The following is a 16,124-nucleotide window of genomic DNA, read 5'->3' on the forward strand; positions in this document are numbered from 1 at the left end:
AATTGAACAAGTGGCTGTTATTCAAGTTACCACTGGAGTGGCACCTGGAGCAATCCACCCTTGCTTAATTGAATCTATTATCCCTTGTGTGCTGCAATGACTCCTCTCACCCCACCTCCTTATGAATTAAAAATGTACCTGTTAATAGAAGCTCTGGGGGAAGAGTGGCTTACCTTCCTCAATCAACCAGACCTAATAGACCTATTTAGCCTTGTACTGCTATTTAAATTTCTTCAGTTCAGCATCCTTGTAGGGCCCAGGATGCCATTGTCTTAACAAGTGTCAGGAATGATATCCATATACAGTAACACAAGTTGACATACTGAGTAAATAGTTGGATTCAAATAGTTGATTCTTCAAATAATCTTAGCCTGTATATTTCTCCATTTTGGCTGGGAGAGGTTTTAGTTCCTCAAAAGCACTGCAGAATTTCACAATATCCTGTCTGTTAGCTGTTAAAACTTCATAACTCACAAACAAAGAACTTGGAAGGGTACTCTGCCACTCACTTCTCCCAACGGTGAGTTATTATTATTTTCTAATTTATTAAAGCAAGATATACTAGGTGATATTAATTTAGTCAAATGCATTTCAAATTCATCAATTCATAGAAAGTCATTTATCTTATAACCCTTGGTATTTTCACAGAATAATAGTTCATATAGTGCTTATCACATGCCAGGCTTTTTACAGGTCGTAAAACATGCTAACTATTTAAACTGGAGCACAGAAATAATCCTTTCTGTATTAATCAGCTAATTTTGTTCATTTGTTATTTTGTGATATATTAATTGGGGAAGGGAGACATGTAGCAACTGTCAAGGGGGCATTGCTTTAAAGATCCCCAAATCTTTTCTATTTCAGTGGGATTAAAAATTCTTCCTCAAATCTCTTTTTAGAAATCTGTAAATTTACTTTCAAACCTTGAATTCATGGTATGTCAATGCAAAGACTCCAGCTTTCCTTGAACATTCTACCCATTCTTCTCCCAGCCCTACTTGCACTAACATCTTTTCATTCATTTCATATTCCTTCTTGAGCAAAGGCTTCCAAAAGTGGACTTTTCTTGTTTCCTTAGCCAACACTTCTCTTACTTTCTTCTACTTACTCAATTCAATAGTCTCTGCTTCCCAATCATACGGACTTGATCTGTATTCCACTGAATTTCACTTTACACTTATCCTCATTTTTATTACACAAAACCAATTAGTTGTAATACTGTCACCTTTTTTTGGGGGGGGGAGGTTCTTAAAGGCTTATAAATGCATAGTTCATTCCAATATCTTCAAAGCCTATAGTTTGTGTAAATCATGGTAAAATACATCCAAGTTCAACTTACTGAGTGTAAATGCAAAGTTCCTCATTGATAACCTTAGAGAAGAAGTCACCTATCTCCTCCTTAATGCTGGAAAAACATTCATCCAGCTATTTCAGAAAGGAGTTCACTTGGCCATGACCAACTATTGGCACAGGAGCGTCACAGATATTGGTACCGTAAAGGGTCTCTGCTGTCTTCTCACAACAGGAAGTTATTATTGCTGTCTAATTGCCTTATGGTTCAAATTAACAGAAATCCTTACTTCACTAATTTAACTTTGAGTTCACTTACATGAAAAATGGTCAAAATTACTAATGGTAAGGATTTTAAAATCTCAACTTTCACAAGGGCCATTAACTGCCAAGATTTCAGATTTTAAGGCCCACTGTTATCATTCAGGCTATGCTTTAATTTTTCAGAATTAACCCCCATTTTCAAAATTTTCAAAATTGAAAAATGATGGTGAGACTACAACTGTTGGAATGTAATTGTGGGCATCATATGGTTCTAATGAATAAATTAAACAACAAAACTTTTGACTGATGTAATTGATCCATGAATTTTTTTGCTTCACCAGACTTTTGCTGTTATACCAAAGGTTCTTCAAAATATCTCATAAAACATCCAAATTATAACTTTAGAAATGAAAGAAGTTAATTATTCCTTGGAAAAAAAACAAATTTGATTTCCAATCAGTTTTTGCATCTTTGTTTCAAATTAATTTTTGTATCTGTCTTTCATGTCAGCAATCTACAACATGGCTAGTGTTGGGAACAGAGAAAAAAAAGATTTGTCTTCTTTTTGACAATTTACTTTTACAGCCTGCTCCCTTGGTTGATCGCACCAAGAGAAAAGGCATAGGTAAAACACCTATTGGCTAGACGTTAGCACAAAACACAGAGAGCATAGCACAGACAAAACCAGACACTTACACAAATGGGCCCTTTAAGGGGCAGCAGACATACAATAAAAGATATTGAGGCACAGCTCTGAGCCAATAGCACTTTATTAAAGGCTCCATGTTCCCTTCTAATGAAGTGGACCTCAGATTTGCCTCATGATCTGAAATGCTCCCTTTCTCCACGTCCTTAGTTTTATAGTGTTTGATACCTAGACAATACAGATGAAGTAAATGAAAAATACAGAATCTCATTGGTTGATAGACCTTGCACTTGTCTCTCCAGGAGGGTCTGCACAGAATACAGAATCCCAATGGCTGACAAACAGGCTAATGAACAGACCCTGAGAGACCTATCTTGACCTTTCAGGAGGTCCTACCAAGTTGATGAGCTATGGGCTGGGCTAGGGATGGGAACCTGTGGATTTGAGGCCACATGTGGCCTTTCAGGTCTTTGGGTGTGGCCTTTTGACTGAGTCAAGTTTTACAGAACAAATCCTTTTATTAAGGGGCATTGTTCTCTGAAGTTTGGATTATTCAAAGGGCCACACTTGAGGACCTAGAGGGTTACATGTGGCCTTAAGGCTGCATATTCCCCACCTATGGGCTGGGCTGTCAAAACATCTACATGGGCTGATGGACCAAGAGACATGCAGGCCACAGGCTGGCAAACAGGGCCACTTGTTGGTCAAGAGCTCACAGTCATCTCTTCATGTTGGGCAGTAGAGTGATAATGAGGGATGGAGGGGTAGCAAAAATAGCTGGTGGGCTTTCTGTGTAATTGAGTCACCTTTGCCACTCTGGGCTTGGTCATCATAATAAAGCAAAAAGAAGGGTGAAAGTCCTCTAGTTAGCTATTTATGATTAAGCAAATGAACTTATCATCTGTAGTTCAGCTCTAGGGTCTAATATATAGAACTTATAATTGCTACCCCTATGGAAGCATATCTAACTGATTAATTCTGATTGGAATAAAATAGGGGTCCAATTAATCATCTATAACAGGCTACATGATTTTATGCAGATCACACAGGTGGTAAAAGGGTCAGTCCTGATCATGGAGTGGTTACGGTGCTATATTTAGGCCAATGCTGCTCTGACATTACCCCTGTGATAAGCTCCTGCAACTTCCCCTAAACCTCTAAACAATTAGTGCCAGGAAACAAGGTGGTGGACTATAGGTGCAGAATGATGCATGTGCTGTTAGACATGGCCAATGAGTTCATAGGATCAGCCAATGTGTCAAGAGTCAGCAAGCATTTATTAAGCACCTGCTGCATGCCAGGCACTGTGCTAAGCACTGGGGATACAAAGAAAGGCAAAAGATAGTCCCTGCCCTCAAGGAGCTTACAATCTAATGGAGGAGACAATGTGTAAACAAAAATGGACAAACTATCTATTTCTATATCTGTGTCTATATATCTCTTATGTAACTCTCTCTCTCTCTCTCTCTCTCTCTCTCTCTCTCTCTCTATATATATATATATATATATCTAGGTGATAAATTGGAGGTGATTAATACATGGAAGGCACTGTTATTAAGAATCATATATTCAAAGCTTCAAGTAGCTCTAGAAACCATCTAGTCTGAACTACCTGTTTTGCCGATGAGGAAACTAGAGATCAGAGAAGTTAAATACTCTGTTCATGATCACATGTAGATAAGTGTCTAAAGAGGGGTTTGAACCTACATCTCCATGACTCCAAGTCCAGCACTTTAATTATCATGCTTCTTTGTTACAAGAGAGGGTTCTATTGTTGAGAAAAGGCAGTCACTGAGATGCTACAGTGTAAAAAAATGACCATTAATAAAGCATTAAAAAATTGGCAGTTGTACCAATGTGACAGGAAAAGGCTCCATAGTACTGTTACCTAGGGAAAGGGGAAGTAGGGGCATTTGTCTCAAACTACCCTTCACCCTTGATGAAGTCTCTATAGATAGGAACCATGTCAGAGATGATAAGAATGATAGTTGTGTCTGTAGTGCTATAAAGTTTTCAAAATTATTTGAGTCTGTTATCTAATTGAAGCCTCATAACAACCCTGTGAGGTTGCTATTACCGATATTATTATTTCCATTTTATAGATGAACCTCAGAGAGATTCAGTGGCTTGTCCAGTTAGTGTCAAAGGTGGGATTTGAGACCAAGACCAGAGCTCTATCTGCTATGTAACACTGCCTCAAGATCAGATTAGGAAAGTAGGGGGAACCCAACGGTCCCTCCAAGGCCCATTATAGTAGTATATGATTCTCACCTTGTTAAAATCATGCGACTTTAAGCATCAGCTAATTTCCAATGGATAATTAGCACTCTCCAGAGACCATGACCATTTCCATTGGAGGTGCATTGAAATGTGGCACATTGGAAAGAATGATGGTTCTAGATTCAGAGGACTTGGTTCACATCGTGTACGTTATGGTTACTACCTGTGTGACCATGGAAAAGTCACTTTGCCACCTGAGCCTCAGTTTCCTTATCTATTAAATAAAAGAGGTTGACCACAGATGTGCTCAACTCTGAGATGCCTTCCAACTCTAAATCTGCAATTTGACTCTAAATCAGTGGTCCACTGTATTAGATGTAACTCATGTAACAGTCTTTCAACAAGGATTTGAACTAGGTGGCTCAGCGGATAGAATATGGGTTTTGGAGTCAGGAAGGCTCATCTGGCCTCAGACTCTTATTAGCTATGTGACCCTGGGCAAGTCACTTAACCCTCTTTGCCTCCATTTCCTCATCTGTAAAATGAAATGGAGAAGGAAATACCAAACTGCTCTAGTATCTGTGCCAGAAAACCCCAAAGGGAGTCAGGAAGAATTGGATTTGACTGAAAAAAGGACTGAACTGTGCACCTAGTACTGATATGTAATATGCCATACTATGCTCATCTACCTTGACTTTGAGAAATTTATCATTTATCACTTAGTCTGGGAGAAAATTTGATCAGTCACTCAGTCAGTCAGGAGAGGATGGGGCCATGGCATAATAAATATCTTCAAGTGTTTGAAAGTCTGATTTGTAGAAGATATTAGCCTTGTTCTGCTTGTCTCCAGAGGGTATACATCAGAAGAATAGGTGGAGGGGGTGGAGAGGAAGACTTCATCTTAGTAGAAGGAAAATCTTCCTAATGATTGAGGCTGTCTCAAAGAGGAATAAGCTGTCTTGATACTCAGTTCTACCCCTCAGGAGATCTTCATACAATGGGTGGGTGACCCTTTGTCCAGAATATTAAGAGTAGATTCTTGGTCAGTTACTGTTTAATAAATGTACACTGAATACTCGGGTTCCTAGGATTTTCAGGCTGCAACCTGCACATTAGGAAAGTGGATGACAGAATCACAGCATGAGAGAATATAGAACTGGGAGGCATCATATGGGCCACTTAGGCTAATCCCCTCATTTTACCTCACTTACCCTTGGACTCCTCTTCCTCTTTGCCGGCTGAATTTCCACCTTGGAAAACCCTCTACTCAGATGCCGTCATGTTCTGATTAGTGACCCTCTCCCCAGAGCCACTCCACTCACACCTGCACTCTCTCTCCCCAGACTCTTCCTTCTTCTCTCCTAACATATTGCCCTCTCTCCCTAGTCTTGAATTCCCTGCTCACCTTTAAGTGTTGTCTTTTCCCGTTAAAATGTAAGCTATTTGAGGGTAGACTGCCTTGCTTAACTGTATTTGTTTCCCTAAAGCTTAGTATAGTGCCTAATACATAGCAAGTGCTTAATACATGTGCTCTCTGTTTTCTTCTCTCACTCATTCTCCTCCTCCTCCTCTTCCTTCTTTCTTTGTCTTCTTCTCCTCCTCCTCCTCCTCCTCCTCCTTCTTCTTCCCCTCCTCTTTCTCCTCCCTGTCCTCTCCCTCCCCCTCTCCCCTCCCTCCCCCCTCCCCTCCCTCCCCTCCCCCCTCCCTCCCCTCCCCCCTCCCCCTCCCCTCCCTCCCTCCCCTCCCTCCCTCCCCTCCCCTCCCCTCCCCTCCCCTTCCTCCTCCTCCTCCTCCTTCTTCTTCTCTTCTCTCTTCTTCTTCTTCTTCTTTCTTCTTTTCTTCTTCTTCTTCTTCTTCTTCTTCTTCTTCTTCTTCTTCTTCTTCTTCTTCTTCTTCTTCTTCTTCTTCTTCTTCTTCTTCTTCTTCTTCTTCTTCTTCCTCTCTGTCTCTCATCCCCAAATAAGAACATGGAGGCCAAGGGAGGGTAAGTAACCTTAGGAAGGTTACAGAGTATCAGAGCTCAGATTCAAATCCAGGCTCTCAGATTCTTCATTTGAAGCCAATCCCATGTTGCCTTTTGGCTGTTCCTCTCGAGGGACAGGAGTGCCTATCCTTCAGGAAATCCACATCCCCCAAATATGATTTTTCCTCCTATCTCCAGAGTGGGGTTCAGCTGCCTCACCAGGTTCACACTCTCACAAATGCTTGTTAACCACCCTGCCTTTTGGCTGAGAGTGAGCATTGACTCTCCATCTTCCTTCCTGGTGTGTTCAGCAGGGAAGAACCACTTGCCTTTTCTTTTGGAAGATGAAGGAAGAGACACAAAATGTCTAAGTTGGAAGGATTCTCAAAGGGATATCTAGACAGATGCTCTTATGATGTCCCCAACAAATGGCCCCCCCACCTTTTGCTGAAGACCTCTAGAGGTAGACTTTGCTACCACCTTTATTATGGGATAAGTCCGCCAGGAAATTTTCCTTACATTGAATCTAATTCTGTCTTTCTTACTACTTCTACTAAGTTCTTCCTTCTAGAGTTAAGCAGAAAAGGTCCAGTCCCTGTTCCAGAGGAGAGTTTTTAAATACCTGAGGACAGCTACTATGTCTTATATTCTTCTCTTCCCCAGGCATCACTGCCCTAAGAGCAAAGCTGGGCCAGCCTGGGGCACTCCTTGCAGAGTAGATGCTGCCCCCTCCGTGGTGGCAGAGAAAGCCAACAGCAGTCATGGCTGCTGACAGCCACTGACCGTGCCCTTTGCTGTCCATATGGCTTTCATATAGGGCAGCCTGATAGCAGACGGCATGGAGCCAACCCCTCCAAGTTAAAGGAAGCCAGGCTGGGGCCTGCTGGACACTGGTTCCCATTTACACCACTGGGGCTTTGGCGGCCAGCCAGCTGCGTTTAAAGTACTACAGGCAGGAGGCCTGTCAAGCCCAAATCAGGAGTGATTTGTCAAGGCAGCCCAGGCTGAGATAGGAGCAGCTGTGTGTTCTGGGCAGGGGTGGATAGAGTTCAGAGGGAAAGGGACAGCTTGTTTTCCTCTGGATCCTTGAGCTACATGGGAAAGAAGCATCATGAACCAAAGGGAAGCCTGTGTTTAACCCTCTCCTCCTTGAAAGCAGGCCAGATTATTCCCCTCCTCCTCCTTCCATCAATCACTGTTGCTACTCAGAGCAAACAAACAAGTTTGGTTTTCCCCAAGTCTGAGCACAGGCTATCTCTTCCTCTCTCCAAGCATTTCCTTCTGCTATACTAAGCTTCTCCGAGCCACAGATCTGATTTCAGTTGTGCAAACATTACAAAGAAAACTTGTGATTTTGCTCCAGAAACTTAGATCAGTGGGAACATCATTGGCTTAGCAGATAGGGAAATAGTGACCTTTTCTCATTGAAGTTGGGGTTCATGCAGCTTGGTGAGGCCATGAAGACATCTTGAGAAAATGACCATCTCCACCTTCCTCCAGCAGGTGCAGGGGATAGTAGGGGGGGACCAGCTCAGCCAGGGAAGTGTTTGCTGCCCTATTCTTGCCATCTTGGCTGCTTTTCAGAGTATTGAACGTAACCAGGCTTTTGAAGAAGGAAGACCCCTTTGCGGGCAGGGACAGTAGCATCTAGAGCCTAAATGTGGCTCCTGGGAATTAAAGTCCTAGGCAGACAATCTTCTCTTCCTGACCCGGAAAAACTGGAGTAATCCCAGTATATAGGGGATTTGATGCTTTCCCTGTAAGGTAGAGTTAAAAAGCTGGAGAGTCTGGCAGGCGAGATAGGAAGCTACATCATAGTTTGGCTAATGGTCAACCCTGCTTTGGGGGACTCAAAGCCAGGTTGCCCCTGAGTGGATCTGGGCTCTAATCTTGGATTCAGTGATAGGGTCTCATCATACATCTACAGACTATCATAGAAAGATCAAGTGTTAGGGAGAAAGTGAAAAGGGCTGAACTAGATAATTAGATAATGTTTTGTTCTAGGGAAGCTATTAGGAGGAAAGCATTTTGCAAATCCAAAGGCATCATTGTATCAATACGTTATTTGCTGTTATTCTGATGATTCTCATTCTTACAGATTAGAAAACTGTTGGGATATTTTCTTGGGGACCTCGACCCTGTGAATGACAGGTCTGCTCATGGCAGCAAATATTTCAAGGGAATGAGGGGCTATGGCCTAGGGGTGTGGAACCTTGGAGCTGTATGATATTTCAGGTAAGGAAAGCTATGTGGCCCAGGATTTCAAGGATTTTAGGACTGGGAGTGACTTTGGAGAACAGCTTCTTCACCTTTTTTTATGTTGTGACCCCCTTTGGCACTCTAATGAAATCTATGGACTCCCCAGAATAATTTTTTCTTTAAATTTATAATGAAAAAAATTGCTAAATTTCATTCAGAGATAAATGAAAATAAAAATGTAATTTTTCCCATCCAAATTCACAGATACCCCTCCCCCCCAAAATAAATCCATTCAGGGACCTCAGATTAAAAACACTTATTTTAGAGGTTTGCAACATTATAAATTTAGAACTGAAAGGGACCTTAGAGCTCATCAAGTCCAACCTCTCTCATTTTACATATAAGGAAACTGAGGGTAAGTGATTTGTTGAAGGTCACATGGGTAGTTTGTTACAGAGCTGGGATTTGAATCCAGGTTTGCAGACTCTGACTCTGGTGCTTCTCTTACTACTGTGCTGCTTGGAGTGACCTTTATCCCTGGCACTCTGTTAAGGGTGGTTTGGGATGTCTTCTTAGCCCATATCACATCCTTTGAAGTGTACCTGTTTAGATCTTTCCTCTGTGGGAAATGAAATAGAAATGACATTGACAGATACAATATTTTGAGGATTTGGGGGCTGTCTCTTCTCTGGACCCTGAGGGGGTGGAATAGTGGAAAGTGTTCTGGATTTGGATTCAGAGAACCTAGATTCAAATTCTGGTTCTGCTCTTTACTAACTCTGAGATCTTGGAGAAGTCACTTCATGGCTCTGAGCCTCAGTTTGACTCACCTGTAAATTATGGGAGTTGGACTAGGGTAACCCCCAAGGTCTTTTCCATCTCTCAGTTCATGATTCTATGATCCTATGAACTAGCCTAAATGGACAGAGAGCTTGGGAGAAGAGCTTCTTTCTCTCTGTGCCAGAAAGCAGTATTTTTGGGCTCTTGTTCTCCTCACCAATAGCTTTATCCACTCTCATGTCTTGGAAAGATGGGATCTGGCATCAAATTCTGATTTCAGGTTTTCCTAGCTATGTCACTTCTGAGCCTCAACTTACTTCCCTATAAAGTGGGTATGATAACACTTGGCTGACCTATGTTGCAGTAGCTGGAGGAAAGTGCTCTGCAAACTTTAGTCTCCATAAAAGCATGAATTCTTAAGATCGTGGTTTCTGTGAAGGACTGGCCCTAGTTGTCTCTGGCTTGTCCTGGGCTCTGCAAGGAGGTGCTCCCCCTCACACTGCATCCTGTGACCATCATTTTGAAGATCCCTTCTGGCTCTAAGTGCTAGGGCCCAGTCTCTGACTCTGTTGGTCAAAATAATTCAATTTAAGATTCACTGAGTACCTACTATAAAACATGGCCTCTATCTTCCAGGAGTTAGACCATTGAAGATAAACATCTGAGTTCCAGGAGGCTAATCTGCTAGATATTTGCCAGATAACCCATGCTGACCACAGCTTAGGTGCTTGTAGAAGAATGGGAAAGCCAGGGCCCACTGCTTTCTACACCTCTATCTTATGCCTGGCATTATGGGAATTTTCCTGGCCTGCATTAAAGACACAGGGCTACCATGGCTTATGTCATAACCTAGAGAAACACCCTTTGGGTTGGTCTGGGCAGTTTCTAAGGAGAAGATGATAATATCTCGAGTTTACATATCATTATTATAAAATAATGTATTTTTACGTGCATTGATTTCTTTTGAGTCTCACAACCTCATGACATAGGTAGGGCAAGTTTTTTTTTTTTTGCTATTAATGAAGGTGTTTGCAGATCTATTGTTCACTCAGTGTGGGGAATTCCCACTGTAGAAACTCCCTTTTCTGATATAGATTGACAGCTCATCAGTAAGTTAAAGTCTTAGAGCAGAGGTCCTTAAGCAGATTTTGCTCTATGTATCCATTTGGCAGTATGGTACAGTTTGTAGGTCCTTTCTCAGAACAATGTTTTTAAATATGTAAACCAAAATATATTATGTTACAAAAGAAACCAATTCTGTTGAAACACAGTAATAGAAATTTTTTTTTAAAAATCCATGGAGCTAAGATCAAGAACTCCTGTCTTAGTTGCTTGGGCCAATGATGAGGCTAAGTGATTTTTCCAGGGTCACCTAGTCTCCTCGAAGCAGGATTATGGCCCCCAGGCTTTTTTACTTCAAAACTAGCCCTCTATTCATTATGACATACTGCCTCAAGTAAAAGTATCATTAACCCCATTTTCAAGATAAGGAAACTGAGGCTGTGAGAGATTAAATGACTTCAAAGATCACACATCTAGTAGATGACTCCAGAGTTAGCCCTTTTTCAAAATGCCAAGCTACTGTCTTTCAAAAGTACTCTGTGTGTGTGTTTGTGTGTGTGTGTGTGTGTGTGTGTGTGTGTGTGTGTGTGTGTGAGAGAGAGAGAGAGAGAGAGAGAGAGAGAGAGAGATGAAGAGACAGACAGACACACACACACATACACACACATACACACACAGGCTTTCAGAAACTAAATAGGGTTGTGTCATCCCTCTCAGTTGATTTTATTGTTATTTCAAGAGCCCCACCCCCAATGAATTCCTCATGCACAGTGATGTGTCACGTTTCAGGAAATGCAGGGACAGCAGCAGAAGGGGATGACATTTCTTCCCAACTGGCTTTAATGTTAAATTGCAGCATTCTTTCTAATTCTTCTGCAGAATCCAGATGGGGCAAACGATACCAGAGTACGGCACTAGAACAAGGAAAATTATAACATACTGTGAAATTATTGAGACATTTAATTTTTCTATTGAGCTTTTTGGAGCTTTGTATAACAGTTGTTAATCCTGATTCCATGTCAAGTTACCTCTACCCATCTCCTTTCACTGTATCCAAACCTTTGGTTATACTGAGACAAACTTTCTTTTTCCCTTTGTCCTCAATGCCTAGTATAGTGACTCTCACGCAGTAGGTACTTGATAAATGTTTTCTGATGGACAGATTTAAGGAATGTAGGAGAAAGCATGGTACAGCAAACAGAAAAAATGGATTTGGAGTCAGGGGACCTGTGGCATTGAGGCATGGTGGAAAAAGGGCTGAACTTAAGAGTACTGGACATGGTACTACCAGCCCAGAGTTTGAATTCTAACTCTCCCACTTACTACCTGAGGGATCTTGGGCAAGACACTTTACCTCCACTTTGTTTTTGGTTTCTCATCTAGAGATGAGGAAAAATAAGGGTTAGGCTTGATGGCCTCTGAAACTCATCTCTAAATCTGTGATCCTATTTTGGGATACACTTGTAGCCATTGCTTTGAGAATGTGTCTTTCCTCATTCTTTCCCTGCCTTCCCCTGTAATAATCAGAATGAGAGTTCACATTTATTAAACACTTTGTAGCTATCTGAGAGCATTTCTCACTACAACCTTAGAAAGTAATACCAATGCTAAAATAACTGGCATTTAAATAGCACTTTTACATGTCTGAAGAGCATTTTATCCATTAATGTTCATTTCAGCCTCACAACAAGTTTGTGAGGTAGGTACTATAGAAGTCATTATCTCCATTTTATAGATGATAAAACTGAGGTTCAGAAAGATTAAGTGAATTGCCAGGATCACATGCTGGAGCTGAGCCTAAGTCTTCCTAAGTGCAAATACACAAGTATTATTGTCCCCCTTTTGCAGATTAAGATAATTGAAGCTCAGAGAGGTTAAATAACTTATTTATGGTCACATAGGAAGACCTGGGTTTGAATCCAGGCTCTAAGTCCACGGCCCATTTCATGACACTATGCTGCCTCTCTCTCTGTCTTTTGGGACTATACAAATAACTGAAGAAATCTCCAAACAAGCTTGGCTATACTTGCTTCAAAAGGAGTACAAATAATGGAGGCAGAGAGTGCCAACCTATATCATATTTCTACCTGTGATTCCTGGTTCCCTTGCACTCTCCAGGGACTGGTTCCTTCTCATATCATGACTATGTGTTTGCACACATGCTATGAAATAGGAGCAAATGCTGTCTAATACAGCAGTATCCTCAGGCTACAATCAGGTCAAATTCTGGACAACTGCACGAGAGAATTAAGATACAGTGACATAATTAATGCTCTCTTCCATCTTGGACAAGTTGTATAGGATGGACAAATGTGATGGCATTGCATTCTATATCATTGGAGGGAACATTCACATCATAGTCCAAATTTTTTTCATAGGACATAAATTAACTTTGGGAGAAATTGCACATTTTTTCCTCTTGTAAACAATCCATCCTCTAGACTAATTTATTTCAAAAGCTATTTCCCATTAGGGGAAGAATGATTCCTGGAAATGAAACTCTAAAGGATTATCCTTAGGAAATGATCATGCTGTTGGAGCTGCATTTTCTTTTTTTTTAAATAACTAATTACTTTATTTTTAGTTTTCAACATTCTCTTACATAAGATTCTGAGTTTTAAATTTTCTCCCCCTTCCTCTCCTCTCCCCTCCCCAAGATGGCATCCAATCTGATATAGGCTCTACTTATACATTCATATTAAACATATTTTCACATTAGTCATGATGTAAAGAAGAATTAGAACTAATGGGAGGAACCATGAGAAAGAAGAAACAAAACAAAACAACAAAAGAAAAGGAGAGCAAATAGTATGCTTCCATCTGCATTCAGACTCCAAAGTTCTTTCTCTGGATGTGGATTGCATTTTCCATCATGAGTCTTTTGGAGCTAAGATCCTTGCATTGCTGAGAAGAGCTAAGTCTATCAAAGTCAGTCATCGCACAATGTGGCTGTTATGGGGTACGATGTTCTCCTAGTTCTCCTCGTTTCACTCAACATCAGTTAGTATAAGTCTTTCCAGTTTTTTAAATAACATATTTTAGGATTATTGTTCTCAATCCACTCTACTATCCACTTCTGTTTTATGGGAGAATTCATCTCATTCGCATTCACAGTTATGATTACTATTTGTGTCGTTCTCCATCCTATTTCCCCCACCCCCCATTTATGCTTTTCTCTCTCCTTCTCTCCTTTCCCTCCTCACTAGAGTTTTGCTTTCTACCACCACCTCTCTCAGTCTACTCTCCCTTCAATCAGCCCCTTCTTTTTTCTTCCCCTTTACCCTTATACTTTTCACCTCCCTTCTATCCCTTTTCTTTCCTCTTTCCCATCCTACTTCTTATAGGGTAAGTTAGATTTCTATACCTAACTGATAACAATTCCCTCTTTGAGCCAAATCTGATGAGAGTAAGGTTCAAACAATGCTCATCTCCCTCTCCTCTTTCCCTCTACTGTAGTAGGTTTTTGTTCCTTTTCAAGTGATAGAATTTTCTCTTGTCTGCCTCCTCCTTTCCTCTTCATCTAGAACAATCCCTTTTCACCACTTAGTTAGATTTTTTATATCACCACATCAAAGTCAACTTATATCCCTGCCCTCTATCTATGTATACTTTAAAAAAATGTTTTAATAATGACACAGTTCTCAAGAGTTACAAGTGTCATCTTTCCTAGTAAGGATGTAAACAGTTTGCCCTTATTAATAACATTGGTTTTTTTTCTTTCCTGTTTACCTTTTTATACTTCTCTTGAATCTTGTTTTTAAAGATCAAATTTTCTGTTGAGCTCTGGTTTTTTCATCAGGAAAGTTTGGACTCCCTTCCCTCTCCTTTGAATGTCCATCTCCTTCCCTAAAAGATTATGCTCAATTCCATTGGGTAGTTGATCCTTGGTTGTAATCCAAGCTCCTTTGTTTTATGAAATATCATATTCCACACCCTCTGATCTTTTAATGTAGAAGCTGCAAGGTCCTGCATAATCCTGCAAAACTCTAGTGAGGAGGGAAAGGGAGAAAGGAGAGAGCAAAGCATAAATGGGGGGTGGGGGGAAATAGGATGGAGAAAGACACAAATAGTAATCAAAACTGTGAATGTGAATGAGATGAATTCTCCCATAAAACATGGTTCCATGGTATTTAAATTATTTCTTCCTGGCTATTTGTGGTATTTTCTTTTTGACTTGGTAATTTTGGAATTTGGCTACAATATTCCTTGGTGTTTTCAATTTGGGATCTCTTTCAGGAGGTGATCAGTGGATTCTTTCAATGGCTATTTTGCTTTCTGGTTCTAGGACCTCAGGGCAGTTTCCTTTGATGATTTCCTGAAAGATGCTGTCCAGGGTCTTTTTTTCCATCATGGTTTTCAGGTAGACCAATAATTTTTTAAATTGTCTCTTCTGGGTCTATTTTCCAGGTCAGTTGTTTTTACCAATGAGGCATTTTACATTTTCTTCTATTTTTTTCATTCTTTTGTTTCTGTTTGACTGATTCTTGACATCTCATAGAATTATTAGTTTCTGCTTGCCCAATTATAATTTTTAATGAATTGTTTTTTTCTATTAGATTTAGTACCTCCTTTTCCATTTGTCGCATTTTACTTTTTAAGGAGTTCTTCTCTTCAGTGAGTTTTTCCGCCTCCTTTTCCATCTTGCCAATTCTACTTTTTAAGGAGTTGATTTCTTCAGTGTACTTTTTTTTTTTCAATTTAGCCAATTGTATTTTTAAGGACTTATTTTCTACAGTCAATTTCCTTTTCCAAGCTATTGACTCTCTCTCGCATACCTCTCATTTCTTTTCTCAATTTTTCTTCTACTTCTCTAACTTGACTTTTAAAATTCTTCTTGAACTCTTCCAAGAAGGCTTTTTGGGCTTGAGACCAGTTCATATTCCCCTTTGAGGTTTTGGATGTGGGTATATTGACAATCTTGTCCACTTCTGAATTAGTGCCTTGGTCTTCCCTGTTCACATAATAAGAATCTATGGTCGTTGTCTGTTTCTGCTTTTTGCTCATGGTGTTTGCCTATTTCCTGGCTTTTAAAATTGAGCTTTCCTGCTGGAGCATAGGGGACACTGACCCAAGCTTCTTGTGCAGGGAACCTGGAACCTGGTCGCTGGCTTTGTATGCTGGGACCTTAAATGCTGGCAGCTGGAGGCTGTAGGCATCTGGCAGCTTACCTGACGCTGAGCTGGGGTCAGCAACACTGGAGTTCTCAAGGTGGGGGGGGAGTCTGGCTCCTGGAGGACTTCTGCTCACCTGGGCTTCTTTAAAGCACTTGAATGTTTGGTAGCTGGAGGATGTCTGCTAGCCTAGAGCTGTGCCTCCTGGAGTTGTGCTTCCTGGAGTTGTGCTGAAGCACCAGGAGATTTTGTCACTGGAGAACATTCGTACATGTAGTCATTTTCTGAGCTGGTGTCTACTGGTCTCCCTGCCCCTGATGAGTCACTTGGGGGTCCTGGTGTTGGCACTTGTATGCTCCACCACCCTGTTGGCTCAGGATCTCCCCCTGGTTTGCTGAGGAGGGGTTTGCTGCGGGCTTGCTGGGACACCTCCTGTCCTATACTGCTCCCCTTCCCCCAGAGTGAGAAGGGACTTTACCATTAATCCCCCAAGTTTCCTGGGATATGAGATGGCTGCACCCCATCTTTCTTCTGGCTCAGCTATTCTAGGGTTTTTCCTGGGGCAATGTTTTCTGAACTTTTAGAGGTC

General features: G+C 41.1%; 1 protein-coding gene across 4 annotated transcripts in view; it reads left to right on the forward strand.

The window, feature by feature from the left end:
- The first annotated feature begins 454 nt into the window (after positions 1–454).
- The window catches only part of LOC110213904 (uncharacterized), a 42,493-nt gene continuing 26,823 nt past the window's right edge, over positions 455–16,124 (forward strand). For 3 of the 4 annotated variants that reach the window (XR_002326154.2, XR_002326153.2, XM_020994456.2), the window contains exon 1: positions 455–520. The gene's annotated coding sequence lies outside the window, so the exon portion shown is untranslated. Of the gene's footprint in view, positions 521–8,481; positions 8,619–16,124 lie in introns of all 4 variants that reach the window. The other variant, XM_020994457.2, reaches the window with a different exon arrangement.

This window comes from Phascolarctos cinereus, unplaced genomic scaffold (genome assembly GCF_003287225.1).
Source record: "Phascolarctos cinereus isolate Bilbo 61053 unplaced genomic scaffold, phaCin_HiC Scaffold_3;HRSCAF=262, whole genome shotgun sequence".
Taxonomy (NCBI): domain Eukaryota; kingdom Metazoa; phylum Chordata; class Mammalia; order Diprotodontia; family Phascolarctidae; genus Phascolarctos; species Phascolarctos cinereus.